Consider the following 20,631-nt stretch of genomic DNA (forward strand, 5'->3'; position numbering starts at 1 on the left):
CACCTGTGCGGAAAAAGGGGCTTTGCACGAAGTTTCTGTCTCGATACACTGGCCCATACGTCATACTGAAACGACTGAGTGACGTGACCTACGTCATCGCGAGAGTGACGTAACACACAAGTCGTGCACGTCGCCCGACTCAAACTGCACCACCAACGGGCTATGTAACTCGCTCGGCGAGCTTCGTCTGCCCCCGGAGAAATTGTCACGCTACAAGGCGCAGCCGAAGGAGAGGAAGTAGAAGTGTGCGTGAGGAGCTGGCCGCTTCCTGGTGGGCTTGGATGACCGTCCTGTCCCTTGTGCTACGCTAACCATCCATAATTCTTTTAAATAAATCCATGCCATCCGTTACAATATGATTTATTTGAAAATACACAGGGCATGCATACTGATGCGAATGCGCACACGTTAGTCGAGGAATGAGTCTTATCCAAGGTAGTCAAGCTCCTTATCTGTCATTGTCGATTGATGGGATGCTGATGCAATAGTCTTTTCGGTAGATTGCGTGGCTCTCAAATATTTTGCGCGCGAGGCGATTCTTGTATGTTTTCAATATAGTGTTGCCCGCAAATTCTAGTTTGTAACCGCTGCACGTCGACACATGCAAAGCCAGATTGCCTTCGACTGTTAAATACAAGCCGTGTTTTCATCTAGACAAGACTGCGACCTACCTCAGGGACGCGACTCTAAAGGTAGTCAAGCCACCCACAAAGAGGGTGGCTTGTGTGTGTGACGACAGCGCTCTATCACCAGAAAGCGCGAGAGGCCATCGCCGGAAACTTCACACTGGCACGGAATGTGCATCCTTCGAGAACAAAATGTGACGCCGTAAGGATGTGCGAAAACCAGGGCTTCACAAGGGGGGCGAACGCAGTGAAGAGTTTGAAACGTTGCAACTCTGTGCCTACGTCTCATGTAGTAGATTCGGTTTTATCTCTATCTAGACAGCATGGAAAAGGTTTAACCTTTACCCTTAGAACATGCACATGCAGTTTTTAGACATTTGGTTGACCCTAGGCGAGCGACATGTTTGCTGGCAATATACACCCCGAGCACGAAAAGATTTAATCCCGTCGAATTCCGTGAACTATAAGCTTGTCAACTAGGCTATAGCGACAATGTGTCTTCAGTCTGCGATCGTGAAGTCGTGCGAACATTTGATGGAAGAGAGCTTTCAATTGCAAGAATCGCGGCTGGTGTCAGCCGGCTTCCCTTCTTCGGTCCTTATCAGTGTGTCCGAGTTGCTGCTCCAGAGATTGAAGGGCGTTAGCAGAGGGCCCGGTCAGCAGCAGAAAAATAAGAAAATATCGCTAGTTGTGCAGTATATGCACAAGGTCTCGCACAACGTGAAAAAAGCTTGCCAATCGGCACGACGTGCCTGTGATTTTCTCTGCGCATGTCAATCCTGTTTGTATAAAAGATGGGTGTTTCTATGGAATAAATTCAGTTGCAAGTTGGCGCTCTTTCTGTCCCTTCTTCTTTCCTCTTAGCTTTTTTGCGTCTGAACCGCATTTCAAGCACCGAGAGTCTCAGCTTGGCATGTTTCTTCATGGCTATCATGGCTAAGACACACAAGGATGCGTGCCCAAAGTTCCGAATTATCGTATCGGAAAAGGGCACTTGGCAGTTCCCACTGGGCCGATTTCTTCAAGAATCATTGTCTGTGCTTCCTATCGATGATCGTTTCATTTTTCGCAGTCCCGAAGAAGACACTACTTAACTTCAACACGGGTGCCCTGGTAAGGTAAACATATTTTCTGCACACGTAAAAGAGCTATATTATTCGCTCCCTGTTGCACCGGTTTGTGAGGCTGTCACGGAAGCCATTGACTCGTTTGGGCCTACTCGCTTCCAGAGCTCTTGTGGCACCAGCATCGGAGGTTTCACGGACATCTGACGTTCTACTTCAGATCTATATTTGTTGAATTCCAGGTCGAGCTGTATATCTAGAGAGATGGTGTCTTTATAGGGTCATGCTTGGCGCCGGTTTTAAGCGACCTGTCGTTGACTCGAAGGGACAGACAACGTCTGGAAGTCTTGCGAAACACGAGCGTAGTTAGAACCTTAAGTTTCGTGGAAAATTTCCTTGTAATTTTCAACAAACCAGACTGTGATTACTAGGCAATAGATCTCCTTTATTACGTGGTTGCATCGGTTATGAATGACCTTGTCCTCACGAGACAGCTCCCTGAAAATTAAGAAATAAGGTTTCTTGATTTGAGGCCTAACATAGCTAGTGATCAGGTATGCTGGGCTTATGCCCCCGTTCTCAGTTGGGTCTTCTGACCCTTTCATCTGCACATTCAAGAGAGTGACGCGTGGAGTTGCAATGGCTGTTCTAATTATAGCGCTAAGAAGGTCATGTGTGCATCAAACGGGTTGTTTCAAGTCGCAAGCTGGCCGGTTACGTTTAGCGGGCTTCCTGAAAATTTGGCTGCGCAGCATTGCTGAGAAGCTTGTTCAAGAACTGCAAATTGAACGAACAGTGCGCTCTATCACCAATGACAAGCAGAAAACCACCGTTCATACTGTATATTCATAAGATTTCACATCACATCAAGAAAATTACAGGAAGGGGCGGGGTGCGGTTTGTTTTCTCGGCGCCCGACAAACTAGCACGTTTATGCAGGCTGGTCAACAGAGACGATGCGACGACCGAAAAGTGCAAGATGAAGCACGTGATGGCATTCCTGGACTGCCGCAGCGATGTTGTGTACAATGTCACTGTGTCATGTTGTCTCTCGTATATCGGACAGACGGGGCGTTGTGTTAATGACCGACTCCAGAGAGCACTTATGCTCGCTATAAACTCACCAAGAATCGCCTCACGCGCGAAATATTTGAGGCCCACCCAATGCACCGAAGAGACAATTGCGTTAGCATTCCAAAAATTGATCAGATAGATAAGGAGCTTGATTACCTTGCATAACAAATATAGACTCGTTCTTTGACTAACCACGTGTGCATTCGCATCGGCATATAGGCTTTTTGTATTTCCAAATATATCATATGTTGTTATTCAGCGCTCCCGTTTGTTTCCTTCCTTGTCTCGTCTCCGAGCAGTTCCTGCAAAAGTATGGCTATGTGTTTGTGAAACTGGCTGAATTTACCCTCGTCATTTGAATCAACAACGGCAAAACTCTTGAAAAAACAGTAAAAAATAAATACCTTAAGCGATAAACACATAATGAAAGGGAGTCCATTACGTTTTTCTGTTTGTATTTAAACGTGTGAAGCCTTAACAATAAGGCAGACTGACCAAACTTACATTTTTCAAACTTGAATCACGCTTGATGTGCTTGTGTTCAGTGAAACTTGGTGCACTAGTCCACACAATGGAGATCTTCGCGCTCTCAGGTGATAAGTGCGAAATCATTACTGCAGCAATACTAACGCTGGAGGAGTTGCAGTTCACGTTACAACTTTCTAAGGTGTTAATCTAAGTTGTCTATATCACTTCGAGGCCATGAATCACTTTCTGCTTCGACTAGAGGACGTGTACTGGTTGCCATCTTATGACGCGTAGAATAGGCCAACTTATTTGTAGGATCTGCGGGACGGTGTAGCCAATTTATTGGTTCCCCCCTAAGATTTAGCTGTTTTTTGCGCTGCCTAGCGGGAAGTTTGTTTTCTTTCGAGTGGCGAAATTTTTAGAGGTTTTCTTATGTTGTTGACTTTTTTAGCGCTAGAAAAAAATCTATTTTTTATAGTAATTCGTGGTTCACGTGTCTAAAACATGCATCTTATCGAGGACCCTTTGGAAGTAAGAGGGAACTTATCATCATCATCCACAAACAGTGTGCCCCTTGACACTTTTACTTCCCGTTTGATGCAAACCTTACTGTGTAGGCTAGTCTCGGAAGTAACGAAAAATGCTGCTTAGGTTACACGCTGCCGGAGTACGTTCTTTGCAAGATCGGCACGATGTAAGTCTACATGGTTAGCGACATCACTGATCCTAGACGCAGATACGCTAGCGAACGAACGCATACAGAGCACGCGCGACCAGAATAACATAATACAAAGGACCTCTTTTTCTGCAATTTTAACCATTACCCAGTAATTGAAGCTGATTTCTCGCCAGTGGTTGTGGTTGACGGAAGCATCTTTTCTTTAAATTTTGTTTCACTATGCGTTTTTGCACTTCACAGTCGTACAATGAAGCACTTATTAATATTGTTATTTATATCTTATTACGGTTTTGATAAAAAGAGACTTATATCGAGACTTTGTTTTACGTAGGAGCAATAAAACATAGTTTGAAAGTGATTCTGATTGTTCTCTATATTTTGTAGGGATTTACCAGGTATTGAGTGCTCATCTTGAAGGCTTTAGAGTTTTTGTGGGTCTCGCTTAGCGAGTTTTTCTTTAATTTCAAGTTGGCAACACTGCTGCGGGAAGCACCATAAGGCGGTGCACACGTATTCGGAATGTCCCCGTGCCCTGTCATCGCTCGACATTAACAAGTGCAACAACACCCCCCCCCCCGCCCCCCGTCCATGCGTTACACCTGAGCGAACTGCATGAGCCGCACCACCCGATGATCTGCGCCAGATTCCGTGGCTGCTCCTGGTGTGCAAGGTCCGCCACATCCAGGGGATCGCTGAACCCATCGCCAGGATGCTGATGTTAATTTGTGTTGCCATCCCCTTAACAATGGGACGGTGGCAAATAGTCATCTAGCCTGCTTGAGGGAATTGGTGATAATACAAGCCAAGCAGTCTAGAATTTTCTTATATCTTTCCGAGATATTTGTAGTCTAAAATAAAGCCGCTATACCTATACTGTATAATTACATATGCCTGAAACGACTCCGAGTCCTCAATTGGTTGTGGATTCCCCAAAAGCTGGAACTACTCCACGAAGAGTCATCCTGTAATAAGTTTTCATCATCATCATCACATCATGTTCTTTTTTAACTTCCTTCCTTCTTCAGTCGGCGTCCTTAGTGAAATAATAATTTTTTGTGAGTGTTCTCATACATTAAAAATGCCTGTCACCCCCTCCCAATTTTATGCAAAGTGTATTGCGTGCAGATCAGTTACTGCATTTGTAAAATTCAATTACCAAGACCAGTGATGATGATGATGTATGGGGTTTAATGACGCAGGGGCCAAATATGGCCAAAGAGCGCCAGGCACGTGGTGATGAGCTTCCAATGAGACATTATGCGATGCAAAAATTAGCTGTGAACAGTGGATCTAGCATGGCTGTAAAGGGCCTAAAATCAGTCGCTGCAACTTTCATAAAATATATAAGTATTAAAACAATGGCAATGAGTGCAGGTTTGCGCTATGACCATGAATGTTTTGTTATGAATGAATGGTGTAAAACACGTTGATGACACTAGCACAAGTGCCTCAACAAGGTCCTTGAACCTAAGGGCTTGGAGGCAGGTGCTCCACAAAAGTGCTGTCGCAGCAGTAGCCTCTAGTAAGAGGGTATGCTACGAATATTTTGGTCTGATAATTGGCAATTTAACAACATCATGTAAAAATCTTAAAAGTACCTTACTGTCAAAAATCGGTTCTATTTTGAGAAACATTGCAGGGTGAAGGGGAATGTGTTGTCTGTATGCAGGGGCAAAATACTTTTTCCTATGATCTTCTAATTCCCGACATTCTAACAAGATGTGAAGGACCGTCAGCGCCTCACCACATCTATCACAGACAGGAGGTGCATCATTGGTCAGTAAGTAGGAGTGAGTGCCATATGTGTGCCCTATCCTAAGACGACAGAAAATAACCTCGGTATGTCGTACTTTCGTTATAGGTGGCCAATTTCCTAAGTTTGGCTTAATAGCATGTAATCTATTATGGGTTTCAGCGTCCCATGTATGTTGCCAATAGCTCCTAATTTTCTTCCGTAAGAAAGGTTTCAGGTCTGCGGCAGGGACTGCTACGGCAGAACTGCTCGGATTTTTAGTGGATGTAGCAACATGGTCGGCAAGCGTATTACCCTCGATGTTTCTGTGTCCAGGAACCCAGCATACGATGACATGCTGGTTAGACATATATGTTGTGCACAAGATTGAATAAAGATCATTGAGTGTAGGATTCTTCCGTTTATAGAATGTCATTAGAGATTTTACAACGCTTAAAGAGTCTGTAAATATAACGGCTTTTGGTAGCTTTGTTTTCTTAATATGCTGTACAGCTGACATTATTGCGTACGCCTCTGCAGTCAAAATACTTGTTTCCGGGTGCAGGACATTCCACTCCGAAAACAATATGCCAACGGCTGCATAAGACACATCAGTATGAGACTTAGATGCATCAGTGTAAAATTCTGGGCACGAATATTTTGCCTGAAGTTCAAGAAAATGCATACGGATATGTGCTTCTGGAGCGTGTTTTGTAACATCTACAAACGATGTGTCACATTCTATGACCTGCCAGTGCCACGGCGGCAAGAGCTTCGCTGGAGCAATTAAATGATGATCGAGGAGTGGGATGCCCATTTCTTTGCTCAGCTCCCTTACACGCAATGAAAAGGGTTGTCTCGCGGCAGGTTGGTTCTGGAAAAGTACTGCACATATTGTATCGTTTATGATCGAATGTGAAGGATGTGCACAGTTTGAATGGACTTTTAGAAAATATGTAAAACTGCGGTAGGATCTCTGCACATGCAGCGACCACTGATTAGACTCTACGTAGAGGCTTGGTATCGGACTTGTCCTGAAGGCACCGGTCACGAGGCGAATTCCTAAATGATGAACTGGGTCCAGCATTTTCAAGGCACTTGGTGTAGCCGACTGATAAACTATGGAGCCGTATTCTAAGCGTGTACATACGAGGCTCTTGTGCAAGGTCATAAGGCACTTCTTGTCACTGCCCCAGCTTGTGTGCGACAGAACTTTTAGTAGGTTTATCGTTTTTAGGCATTTTCTTTTGATGTATTTTATGTGGGCAATGAACGTTAGCCTGAAGTCTAGTATCACGCCTAAGTATTTGTGCTCACTCTTCACCTGTAGACGTTCCCTATTAAGTTCTATGCTTGGTTGTGGAACCAAGCTTCTCTTCTTCGAGAAAAGAACGCATGTACTCTTTGTGGGATTTATTCTAAACCCATTTTCGTCCGCCCATTCCGAAATCTTGTTTAAACCGATTTGCACTTGCCGTTCGCAAAGTGCAAGGTTACAAGACTTAAAACCTATTTGGTCGTCATCTACGTAAACAGAGTAAAACATTGTATGCGGTATTGCTGAGCGCAAGGAATTCATTTTCACAATGAATAGCAAGCAGCTAAGCACCCCACCTTGAGGAACGCCGGTCTCCTGGATGAATGGCCTAGACAGAGCAGTGCCAACTCTCACACGGAATGTGCGTTTAGACAGATAGCTCTCGATTATGTTTAGCATTTTTCCGCGAATACCCATCGAAGAAAGATCCTGTAAAATTTCATAGCGCCAGGTAGTGTCGTAGGCTTTTTCCCAAGTCTAAAAATACTGACAAGAAGAATTGTTTGTGTATAAACGCATCTCTTATATTTGACTCTATGCGGACAAGGTGATCTGTCGTTGACCTATCTTCCCTGAAACCGCACTGGTACGGATCTAGTAATAAGTTGCTGCTCTAAATAATGAATTAGGCGCCTGTTTATCATCTTTTCAAGGAGCTTGCACAGACAAATAGTTAGTGCTATTGGTCTGTAGCTACTGGCCAAAGATGGTTCTTTTCCCTCCTTGAGGATGGGAATTACAATGGCTTCCCTCCAAGAGGACGGAACGCACCCTGCTTCCCATATTGTGTTAAACAGTGAGAGGAGCGTGATTAGAGTTTCATGATGTACGTGTTTGATCATTTCATATGAGATACGATCAGGTCCTGGCGCAGACTGATTACGGGAGATCAGTGCCGCGTGCAGTTCAGGCATACTGAAAAAACTGTTGTACCCTTCAGTGGGCGTGCATTTGCGTTCGAGTGGCTTTCTTTCTATTATCTCTTTATGTCTCAAGAATGTTTGTGAGTAGTGTGTAGAACTAGATACAAGTTCAAAGTGGGCCCCAAGAGAATTCGCTTGATCTTCTATGCTGCTCCCTTGGTTATTTAGTAACGGCATCGGGTGTGTCTGCCGCCTTTTATCTTCCTCACCCTGTCCCAAGCTTTTTTCTCATCTGTATATGAGTTAATGCCTGTTAGCTACTTCTCCCAGCTTTCTCTTTTCGCCTGTTGGCGTGTTCTCCTTCCCTGGGACTTAATGCGCTTGAAGTTAATCAAATTTTCTACAGTTGAAGAATCTCGTTAAAGTCCCCAAGCTTTGTTTTGGATTTTTACGCGCCTTCCTACATTCCTCGCTCCACCAGGGAACGCGTCGCTTATTAGAACATCCATTTGTTTGCCGGATGGGCTTAGAAGCAGCATCAATAATGACTGCTGTGAAGTAAGCGACTGCGTCATCAATGCTGAAGGCTGCGATGTCATCTCGTTTTAAACGTGAACATTTTCTAAAACTTTCCCAGTCGGCTGTGTCGAGTTTCCATCTGGGTATATGTGGAGTATATTGTACCTGTTTCGTGAGCTTTAGGACTATTGGGAAGTGATCACTGCCGTACGGATTTTCGATCACCCTCCAATCCGAATATGGCATCATAGCTGCAGAGGATATGGTTAAATCTATAGAGGAATAAGAGTGATGCTTGATACTACAAAAGGTGGGATCCTTCTTATTCAATAGAACCGCACCAGAACACAAAAGAAAGTTTTCAATTACGCGGCCCCTTGCGTCACAGCGCGGGTCACCCCAGAGAGTGTTATGTGCATTTAGGTCTCCTGTCAATATGTATGGCTCGGGGAGCTGATCTATTAGTTTCTCAAACTCTCTTAGCTCCAGACGAAAATCAGGTGGGACATAGAGAGAGCAGACGGTCACAAGCCTGTCAAAAAGTATAGCTCTAATGGCTACTGCCTCTAAATTTGTTTGTAGGCGCAGGTGTTGGCAAGCAACAGACCTCTGTGCTATAATTGCAACACCACCGGATGCCGCGAGGCCATCCTCACGGTCTTTTCGGAATATGGAATATTGTTTCAAAGAAGTTGTTTGGGTGGATTTTAGATGTGTTTCCTGTACGCAGAATAACCGTGGTTGAAATTCGTATAGGAGTTCTTTGACGTCGTCTAAATTATGCATAAGCCCTCGGGTATTCCATAGAATTATTTGGGTGTAGGAAATTCTACACTTATGAAGCTTTTCCTGGAGCAGTCACTCGAACCGCTTTTCCTTTTCTTGAGCGGTCAAGTGAGCCGCGCTGCTCTTTCGACGCCGAGAACGCCGAGGAGCATTGTGTAGTGTCCATTGCCTCGGAAGAGGCATTGGATGCCCGCCGGAGCAGGCTTTGTGACCTTGCTAGAGGCCTCGCCACGCGTGGAGAGGCTCCCTGACCCGACAGCCCAGAGGTTGAAGGGCCCTGTTTGGAGGGGGGGCGGAGCAGATTTACCCACTGCCGCCAAGGGGACAGATGGCACAACCGCCGGCTCACTGCGCGTGGGCAGAAGGGGTGCCTGAAGCTGCTGCGGTGCTGCCCCTTTACGCGCCGCATCAGCGTATCTTGTGCCTTTCAGGAATGGCATGCGTTTCCGTGCTTCCCCGAATGAAATGTTTTCTTTTACTTTCAGTGCAATGATATCTTTTTCCGTTTTCCAAGACGGGCACGAGCGCGAGTACGCAGCACGCTCGCCATCACAGTTCACACAGTGGAGTGCATTTTCGCAGTTTTCGGAAGTGTGGTCCTTCGATCCGCACTTGGGACAGGTGAGCTGGCCTCGGCATGTTTGTGAACCGTGACCATATATCTGGCAGTTGAAACATCGTCGGGGGTTAGGTATATACGGGCGTACTCGGATCTTTGTGTAGCCTGTTACGAGCGTTTCGGGAAGAATGCTGGATCCAAAAGTTATTACTATGTGCTTAGTCGCTATTTCTTTGTTGTCACGTTTAATCTTATTTCTGTGGACGTTGAGGACATTTTCGTCCTTGCAGCCCTCGAGCAGTTCGGCGTCAGTCAACTCAAGTAAGTCATCCTCCGATACCACGCCTCGGACGGTATTCATCGAACGATGTGCAGTCACAGTGATTGGCACGTCGCCAAAGGTTTTCAAGTTGGATACCTTTTCATACTGGATTGTGTCTCGGACTTCAATAGGCAGATCGCCGCTTGTCATTTTCGTAAATTTATGGCCTGGCCCTAGTGTTTCTCCTAGGCACTTCGCAACTAGGAACGGGGACAGCTTTCTTACTGGTTTTCCTGACATGTCGCTATGTATAACATTGAAGCGCGGAAAAGTTTCCTTGCTCTGTACAAAAATCTTCAAGTTTGCTTCGGTGCGCCCCCTCTTCAGGGAACGATCAGGTGTCAATGGAGAGAAATGCGTAGCCATAAATTTTGGTACGTGTTCGGCAGCGGTGGCAGCCACCCACCACCGAGTCCAACAAGGTGACGCTACAAGACGTATGAAAAATAAGCTTGCAAGCGCCAGCTGTACACCGCCGCTATAACCCAATGTGATATCACCCAAGGTTGGGTAGAACACACAAGGTTAACCCAGGCCACCAGGAAACAGGAAACACCACGGAAACACCACGGACCCTCGTGTGCTTGGGTCCGTGGTGTCCAAGACCAGTCGCAAAACAGACCAGTCGCATAGGAAACGCGCTTAAAAGTGTGCGATTTAAGTGAAATTTTTATTGCAAACGCTCGAAAGAAACAAGTTCGCTGTAAATAGGCTTGTTATTATTCTGTCACACAAGTCGTCAGTGTTGTTTGATTATATTGTACCCATAATTTCGGGCTAATTAGTAATTGTAAGTTTTCTTTTTGCGAATTGACGCCTGTGAATCTTCAGAAGACATGGAACTCCCCTCTTTAGCAAATGAAGCCGCATTGTCGAAAATGCCACCTATGGGCTTCTAGCCTATTCGCGCCTCTGCATCTTTGGAAAACATTGCAGGCCTTTCTGCAGCAAATGAAGTTGCTCACTCTAAAATGCCACCTATGATCGTCTGGCCTACTTCCGCCTGTGCATATTCGGAAGACATGACAATCCTTTCTGCAGCAAATAAAGTTACTCGCACCAAAAGGCCACCTATTGTCTTTGCGCCAATGTACGCTTGTGTATCTTCAGAAGTAATTACACTCCTTTTTTGCAGCAAATAAAGTTCCTGTCAAAAAATGCCACCTATGGACATTTCTCGCCTGTGCACCTTCAGGAGATATCAAACTCCTTTCACCAACTGAAGTAGCTCTGCCCAAAATGACACCTATGATCTTAACGCCAATTCTCGCCTCTGCACCAATGAAGTGGCTCAGGCCAAAATGCGATCAATGGTCTTCTGGCCAACTCTCGCCTGTGAACCTTCGGTAGAAATGGTGCTCATTTCTTGAGCAAATGATGTTGATGTCCCTAAAATGCCACCTATAGTATAATAGCCAATTCCATACTGTGCAAATTCGGAAGGCATCACACTCATTTCTTCAGAAGCTGAAGTTCCTGTGCCTAAAATGCGACATATGGTCTAGCTTCTGCACTTTTGGCAGACGTGGCACTCCTTTCATCAGCCAATATAATTGATGTGCCCCAAATGCAATATATGCTCTTCTAGCCAATCCTCTTCTGTGTGCCTTCGGAATACATGGCACTTCTTTCTAACGCAAATAAAGTGGCTCTGCCCAAATTCGACTTATGTCCCCTCCGCCAATTCATGCGTATGCATCTTCAGAAGGAATGGCACTCATTCCTTCAGCAAATAAAGTTGCTTTCACCTGAATTCCACGTATGGTCTACTCGCCAATTTCTACCTGTGTTTCGTCTGAAGACATTACAATGCTCTTTTTTGTAAATCAAGTCACTGTCCCCTAAATGCCACCAATACATTTCTCGCCGATTTGTGCCTCTGTATGTTAAGAAGGCATGTTACTTCTTTTTCCAGGAACGGAAGTGGCTTTTCTCAAAATGCCACCTACGGTCACCTCGCTAATTCTAGCTGTGTATCCTCCAAAGACATGACACTCCTTCCTTTAGCAAAGAGTCCCAATGGGCACGGGAACAGACCTTGCAGGATGATGCCTAATGCTTATCCTTTTAGGATGCTGGTTCTGCTTGCGCTCTTCGCAATTTGGCCGTCAACGTCATCCTGCGTTTCGACACATGTTTCAACGCCTCTCGGAGCATCAAACGCCCGCAAAGATAACAACGATGCATTGCCCTTCCTGACCCAGGTTTCCTCGGGGGTGCTCGCCTACAGAATGCCAGCCGCATCAATCATGGCATCATCTTCGACGAAAGATATAAGTGGACCGCCTGTCAACTACACCTTCAGTGGGCACGGGAACAGACCTTGCAGCATGATGCCTAAAGCTCATCCTTGTACGATGCTGGTGTGTGCCACCTTACCATTATTTGCAAGGAAATGCGATGACCACTTTCTTTTATTCTTCCCGTGCCCACAGGTGTTGTGTGAAACGGTTAGCGAGAGTTTTTGTATGGCGCTCTTATTACTCTGCTCTGGGGACATTGAATACAACCCTGGTCCCAACACGCAACCTGAATCACTTGTGGAAATCGACTGACTGCCGGATGATCCTGCTGAGCAAATGAACACTATTTTTCGCTTAGTGAAAGATGTACTTACTTGTTCTCTGCAAACTTTGAAAAATCACTTTGAACTTACCGCAGATATCAATGCCATTCAGAATCGTAACAAGAGTATGGAAGCCAAGATCGCCAGTATTCATAAAAGAATAGACGATCTAGAAAAAAAAACTAAAGTGGCCGAGAATTTTCTTGCTATTGAGACTTCTGTACATAATCTATCAGCCCAAAATAACAACTTCCAATCGCGCCTCGATGAACTAGAAAACTCATCGCCACGAGACAATCTAATCTGTCATGGTACTCCAGACGCTAAGGAAACTAAGGAAACTGAATTTAAGGTAACATGGCTTCTAAAATCGGCACTACACACCTTTTCCGCAGACTCAATTCATCGCGCGCATCGACTATAGGCTCTATTTCGCCTTATAAGTGCCGCCCGGTCGTTGTTATGTTCGGCAACTCCAAAATAAAAGAACAAATATTTTCTATGCGCAGCGAGTTCAAGGTTAACGACATCAATACCCGTCTCGCACGTTGAAGACTGATTTAATTTGGCAACAGTCAGAACGGCTCTTCGAAATGTAAATTACGATACAATAAACTGCTTCTAAATCATAAATGCTACACTCATAACCCTGTTTCCAACAGCGTTAACGAAAGCAAGTCAAATGGCAGCACCGTTAGTACCGATACTGCCTCGTCTAATCGAACTTCTGATGCACAAGTGTTTTAAAAAAGTCAAAGTAGAGCCGCAAGATAGGAAGAAACGCGCTGTGGCACTGATAGAAAAATATGAGTTAGATAAGCAGGTTTCGCCAGTTAAAAAAGAAAAGGTCCACAACACACTAGCGGTGTTCTTCCCGGCAAAAACACATATGTTCCTTTCAGAGCAAAAGGGTCGTATCCCTGACAGTGCATGACCCATTTTTCGTCCAGTATTCTGAGGAGGTGGTGCACTATATTTCGGTTCTTAAGGAAGGGGATTACAAGGGCTTCAGCGTTGACTTCCAAGACCTGTATTATGCTCTGCCGCAGTAAGTTCTACTGCAGTGTGTGAAGGAATGCGTGGAACAGGACAATGATCAAGTTTCATGCCGTAATAAGAGTGGGATGTCACTATAAGCATTTATAGAAGTACTTTGCATGTACCTGGAGAGCACGTATGTGCAATTTAAGGATAAACTGCTCCTAGAAAAAAATGGGGAATGCATAGGTTCGAAAGTAGCCCCCGTGCTGAGTACAATTTTTTGAGTAATTTAAACCGACTTGTGAATTCCGATTTCGATGGCAAGGTGCTAAAATATTCAGATATGTAGACGAATATTTCATCTTGGTCATTAACATATATTTAAATGTTTTCACATCACGTGTACTGGAAGTGTTGAGGAAAAGAGGCAAAGGGCTAGATTTCACATACGAAGTGCTAACAGAAAGCTGTTTACAGTTCTCTGTTGTAAAGCTTACTTTTGAAGAGAAGCACTTGTGCTAGAAATATTCCGCGAGAACTGAGAAACCTCTGTTACAGTACACTTCTGGCCATAGCAGGATAGTAAGAAACGGAGTCGCAATGGGATGTTTTCAATCGAGTCTAACAAAAAAAAACACTTGCAAGCCCGAGTGAATCGTTCCTTGAGCAGGTGAATCGCCTCGTAAAGGCTGGGTACCCTACTTCGTTGTTGCTAATGGTGCCTCCAAACGAAGGACCAAATCCAGATTTTTAGCGGACGTGGACGACTATACCACAGACCGTCAAGCTGCAAGTGCATCCACACGGCGGGCGAGGCCCTAGCAGACGACAGCGCCACCGAGCCGGATTACTCTCGACCGCAGCCTCTGCGCTGGTTAGCAGCGGACTGCTTGGAGAGATTCTTCCTACAAAATGGAGGCCAGCAAAAAGCGACATTTCGCCGCCATGGCTGTTCTGTCAGAGATTGACGAGCACATTGATTTGTTTCCATGAAAACGGCGTTGTTGGCGGAAAGACTGGACGGGAAGGAAAGACTTGGGGGTCTAAAACCCCCAACTGTTGCTCGGTACGTGCTACATAAAAGTGATTTCCGAGCGTGCAAGAAACCCGCGAATACACAAAAAATTGGCACGCGACTGGCCACTCGAGGCACTTTATTGCGGCAAACCCCATACTGCGCAGGCCTTGCGTCCTCCTCGCTCTCGCCTTCCTGGGCCCTTCCTGCGAGGGAACTCTTTCACCCCCTCCCTTGTGATAGATGCCATAAATGGGACTACCCCGACCTCCAGGCCACCAAGGCATGCCATCGACGCTACATCTGGCTTGGATGCCGCTGCCGTGAATAGCGTAACAATCGCACAATCGATGGACGCTGCCCGTTGTCACTCAGCCAGTTTGGCACCAGGAATCACGGCTGATAATCTCAAGCCATCTCAACACTGTCACGATGGCTTGAAGACGCCGTCCAGAGTCTGACGTCCGATTCCGCATACGGTCTGCAGCCGACTTTGGGAGTTTTGAGGATTCCAAGACGATCCTGCCACTGGCTGCACATTGCCGACTCCTTGGCTGACAGTCACGATTCGTCCGATGGTGCAAAAATTGTATGCTGAGCGAAGACTTCCTGAAGACGCCGAAGCATGGAACAGGCACAATGATCATACGTACCGGTCACGGCTTCAGTGGTCACAAGCACAGCTAATGGCTTTCGGGAGCCTCGCCAGGTCATAAGAGGATCGATTTTTGCGGATGCGCGCTGAAGGCCAAGGCCCACCTGAAGATGTCGTTGTCTACGTATATGAGAATGTATAGCTCCTCGGAGCATGCAGCTGACGTTCTCCTACAGCTCGGCAGTACATCCTGGATGGACTGCTGGATTCCGTGCATGCTGCCATTTTGATGGCATAGTCGCCAGAGACAAAAGCAGCTTTTTTTCTAGTAAAGCAGCACAGCTGCAAAATAGGTGACGGCAGTGCCAGTCTCCTCTCGCAGCAGCCGCATCCGCCTTATAGTGAAGACAGTAGAATATTCTGAGGCTGTTACTAATGTAACAAGGTCACGGACTCCCCACAAATACAAGAAAAACCGCAACCCAGCTTACTACCAGACCTGCCAGCGGCCACTGCTTGAAGTACTGGTCGACAAGATCGGCTGTTTATGTGCTGCTGTGTATACTGACGCTGAGCAGACAATTATGAATGGAACGTCGTGAATAGTGGCGACGAACCACCACAACACAGAAGTCTCCAACCACGCTGGCACTGGCAGCTCGCAGAGCGTGGAGGCGGCTCACGTTTATCAGGTCAGCTGATCACAGATCGAAAGTAGAGTCATTGCTAGCTTTGTATGGTAAATTCATTTTTTATTAACTTCATAGAAATGATCTTCAGCTCTAACTCCTCATGCAAACCACTAGCGCTTTTTTTCTTGTGACCTTTCTTCGCAGTTTTAAGATAACTTTGTGGTTGCAGCGACGGTGGAATCACCAGTTCTAGCAATTCTACCTTGTGTGGTGTTGCCATGAGTGCTATATCATCATCTAGTTGCCGCATAAATAGAGAAACGTAACACAAATGTAACATTTTACCGTGCACGCCCTATTAAGACGCTGATAAGCCGAGATGACTAGCGTAAGATATAACTGCATGACTGACGAGAGATGATCCACCCTAGAACTAATTACCTCAGCTGTCAGCTTTCGTGAATGAACCATAATAGCTTAGTGTCAACTGTCACACATCAAAAAGCAGGTTTGATCGAGCTAATCGCATATTTCGGTAATACGACAAATGGGTCGCTTCATTGGCGGTGACACGAGGCCTTCTTTCTGCCTGTATGAACATGAAGAGGAATTTGTCACATGTGCAGTCTTAAAATTCTCAATATATATGGCAAGATCATCACTGTTTTTGGAGTTGTTTACCGACTCATCTAAGGTCACTAGACAGTAAGATTGGAGTCATGCGACACGCCCCAAATTGAAGTGACAATCAAGTTTTCTTCTTAAGGCTTCCTGTGCATACTGACTCACAGATACATTTATGCTATTAGACGTAGAGACCACTGTCAGGTGCAAGTGCTACGCAGTAGATACAGTACAGTGCGTTCGCGTAACTCAATCTCCGCCTGTACATCGTGTGTCACGTTTTTGCAAAGCAGACATGATCAATACAGCTCCAAACTTAAAAAAAACCTTCACTGTGTGTAACACATCAAATATTGACAAGTTCTATTTTCCGGGAACGAGGTCACAGGAATTTTTCTCTGATCGTACAGGCATAAAACGCGAGTCCGGCCTACGATTTACTGAACACTTTTCGATAGAGGATCCCCTGGCAACAACTGAGCGTCAGCTAATCCGTAGGTGAGACTTTCACAACTTCTCGAAGCTTCGTAAGGCTGTCTTCTACGGATGACACTCTATTTTTTTAAATCGCCTGTGGAGTATTGCAGAACTCTACTTTTTGGTATGGGCTGCTGCAAAAAGTGCATATCGTTTGCACGACAAATAAAAATGCATGATCGAATAGTTAACAGAATTTCGGTAACTCACATTTCAATAATTTACTTCACGGCACATAATATAGCAAAAGAAACTTAGGCAGTGAGTTCGCAAATTATATTCGCTTTAAACGAATTTTGAGAATGACAAAAGTCTCTAGTTTTATGTTCCAATAGTGTGCGAAAAAAGTGCATTAGTGTCCGATGTATTTTTCAACATCAATACTCAAAACGGCGATGAAATAAGTTAAGCAACTGGAACAACATTTAACGAGTTGATTAGCAAGGTTCTGTAAATTAGTCAATCACGCAGTTGGAATTATTAAGCAAGCACAGTGAACCTCTTCGAGTTGTCCAACACAATAATTTGATTCACGTGATATGTTAGATGTAATTTACAAAATTTTGTGAAGAATAAAACGAGTAAAGATAAACATACTGACCACCTCGTCCACATTTTGCGATAGGATTTTGTTTCTAATAAATGTCTTGAAGGAAACCATTGATATGTGCACCTCTTAAATAAATATCGCAGTTCTTACTTCAGACACAGATTTCAATAAACTTTTTTTGCTCCTAGCAACCAACCAATAGGAAAAGCAAACATCAGAGAATACATTGTTGCTTAGCACCAAACTTCACTTCTGGAAAAATTGAGCAAGCAGTCTTTTCCCTGTGGTATATTAAGAACCCCTTGCTATGTGAAAAGCTTTAATCTTCGAAAGAATCGACTGGTGGGCTAGTTGGTACCGCATAACTTGAGGTACAGCACGAAAGTGCACACAGGACGACAAATATTCGTCTCCTCTGTTTTCTGGCACACCATTTAGTGCTATACGTCCATTTTAACAATGATTGTCAGCAGCTAATCGTAAGTTGAATATTATTCCGTTCAATAAATTCACTTATTTTCAATTGTGAGAGGGTTTCAAGCATCGCAAGAAGACACCGACAGAGTGCAGAAAAAACGGAACAGTGAAAACCTGCTTTCTGGGCCCTTTGTCTGCGTCTTTTAGGGCTGCTTGCAAATATGCTAAATACGAAGGCATACCAACTCGCGCAACCGAAGGTAGTTCTGAAATTATTTTTTTACTGCTTTGCTATTCCGTGAACTTAGACCCCGCTTTTAGCAACAATCATGGAGCATATCACGGCGGATAAACAAATGCCTAAAATATATCTCTTTGTTGACCACTATTGCCTACAAAAACACGCCAGAAAAGGGATCGTTTGCTGAATTTTAATATTGAGCACGAAATTGCTCGCTACATGTTTTCAGCGAACACTGAATGGCAGGCAGCAAGCGTCATTTGTTGTTTTCGAGCAGAATCACAGGGCGAGGAAGCATAACTTTGGCACACGGCCCGCTTTCTTTTGGGAGCAGGACCAAAAGCACTGATCTGTGCTATGTTTGATCAGTGGTCAGAGAAGACAGACGGATTTAAGTTTAGTGGCTACAGTGGCTTCAGTCACGTGATGTAAAGGAAATGATATGTGCACCTATGATTCACATATGACGAGAGCTGTCATGAAAATTCCAAATGAAAGCTTAAGCGGCTTGGGTGAAGCCGACTTCCGGTTTTCCGCCGAATGTTTCCCCCAAAGTTTTTTTTCTTTTTGTTGATTATGGTTACTATATATATGTGTTTTGCACATTTAGATGAGAAATGCACATTTTTTCGTGAAAATGTAAGAACCCCCATAAAGGGATGTCCTGCTTTGCATCCTTAAGGCTTTTACGGCGCTCATATTTTACACTACAGGTCTAACAAAGGAAAATACGCTCAGGCATCCACAACTGTTAGAACAAAATTTATTTTATGAATGTCATCCACTTAGGCCACGCAAGCCAATGATGTAAGACATAAGAAGGCTATGTTTTTTCTGCACGACTTTACAAGTTGTACTTGCCCACTGTTGCTTGTTCAGCTAGGTTTGTTTCCACTGAAATTGACACATGCCTAAGTCAATATTCGTTCACAGCGTGCATAGGGCATCCGCTTATTCTAAAAGGAAGTTTTTATTGCAAGAAACTGCTTGTATGCTAATCACAAGTCGAAAATACCAGCAAAGACGAGACCACACAGGCACTGCTAATAACAATATAGAAATGATGAAATTTGGAGAATGCAAGCTGTGCAGCTAAGATATGTGCAGAGTGATTTACATTAGGCTCGACGGTTTCTGCGAAGATATCTGAACGTTTTGGTAAGTAGCGGAAACTTTTTTTTCCCCATTCGGTATTGTAAAACGCCCATTTTCTGCCAAGTGGCGCACTACCTATAAAAACGCGCCAAGCTGGTCTCGAGTTGCGCTATGCTGTAAAGAAGTGCAAGTGGTAGACACACGGAAGTAATAGAAAATTACTTTGGAAGTTAACCAGCCCTGAGAAATTACTGGTGTTTCTTTTTATGCCCAGCATAACAAAAAAAAAAGCATGCAGCTGAAAGTGATCCTTGTGGGCTTGGCCATTTTTGGTCTCATTATGGCAGGTGAGTTGCCCTTCTTTTAAAGTTGAATATAACATTGAGTCCGTAGTGACATTGTCCTGGCAATGTGCCCTCATGAACCTTCTGTGCACGTTGAGAATCTAGGCAACGTTGGGATATAGTTAAAAATAAACGAGAGCATAAAAGATACCTGCAATTTTTGTTGTACCTGAAACACCTTTCTTAAACATTTCTTGATTGCGCCCAATGTTGCTATGTTCATGTTTACATTGACGCATATGGTCTTTATCGCAACCATCACGAGCCTATCGTGTGTTCGTTGCCCAAGCGCAGTCTCCTAGCACAGTGATTTGCTGTTACCCATTCCGTGCTCCGACTAAACCAATTTAACGCACTAGTGTTTGCAGTTCACAGAATTACGCTGCATTGGCTTTGTTTTCGCAGCGATTGCTTTACTGTAAAAGTACAGGTATGTGCCCATGAAGTAACTACAGATATTGTTGTCAGTCCCAGTAAAAGCTGAACCCAAGATAATTTTTTTCGCAGTGTCATTTCTGACTTGTTGAAGTTGTTCGTGTCCTCCGTCATCTGCATTTTCTCCCCAGAGAGCAATGCCATGCAGGGCAGCAGCTCCAGTGAAGCCGAGGCCAGGGCTGACCCCGAGAGTGCTGAGCGTGCCGAGCCGAACAATGCCGAGGAGGCACGTATCGGCGAAGCATGCATGGCTTCCCTGTGCGGGTAGTGACTTGATGCCAGAGAGCGAGACGTTCGAAAGACTGTCTCTCGCAACAGTTGCATGAATACGTCAGAAGAAGTACCGGCACTGTCCAACGCTCCACACGATGTCGCGGTGGCGAATATTCGGGCTTGCGGATCGCTGTTGCGCACGCTCTTGTGTTTAATAAAATTTCATTGAAAAATCAGTACTTGATTTTTGATGTTTATAAATGATTGATACTGAAAGCATTGTCCATTTGGCACGCCGGCTCAAGCGCTATGTGCAGCTAACGAAAAGGACCTCTCAAATGATATATGCGACTCTTCAGAAAAAATGATTTTATACAAATGAAGCAAGCAATCTCTCACTCTAAAATAGGAAATAAGATAAAAGACTTGGTGGAAG

General features: G+C 44.7%; 1 long non-coding RNA gene across 2 annotated transcripts in view; it reads left to right on the plus strand.

Annotated features, from left to right (window-relative positions):
* LOC125943897 (uncharacterized) overlaps window positions 1-20,313 on the plus strand; it is a 106,634-nt gene extending 86,321 nt beyond the window's left edge. Inside the window, exons 1-3 of one of the 2 annotated variants that reach the window (XR_007465974.1) lie at window positions 16,798-16,921; window positions 19,478-19,550; window positions 20,114-20,313. This is a non-coding gene — a long non-coding RNA (uncharacterized LOC125943897). Of the gene's footprint in view, window positions 1-16,797; window positions 16,922-19,477; window positions 19,551-20,113 lie in introns of those variants that run through there. The other variant, XR_007465975.1, reaches the window with a different exon arrangement.
* The last annotated feature ends 318 nt before the right edge of the window (window positions 20,314-20,631 follow it).

This window comes from Dermacentor silvarum, chromosome 3 (assembly GCF_013339745.2).
Source record: "Dermacentor silvarum isolate Dsil-2018 chromosome 3, BIME_Dsil_1.4, whole genome shotgun sequence".
Taxonomy (NCBI): Eukaryota; Metazoa; Arthropoda; class Arachnida; order Ixodida; family Ixodidae; genus Dermacentor; species Dermacentor silvarum.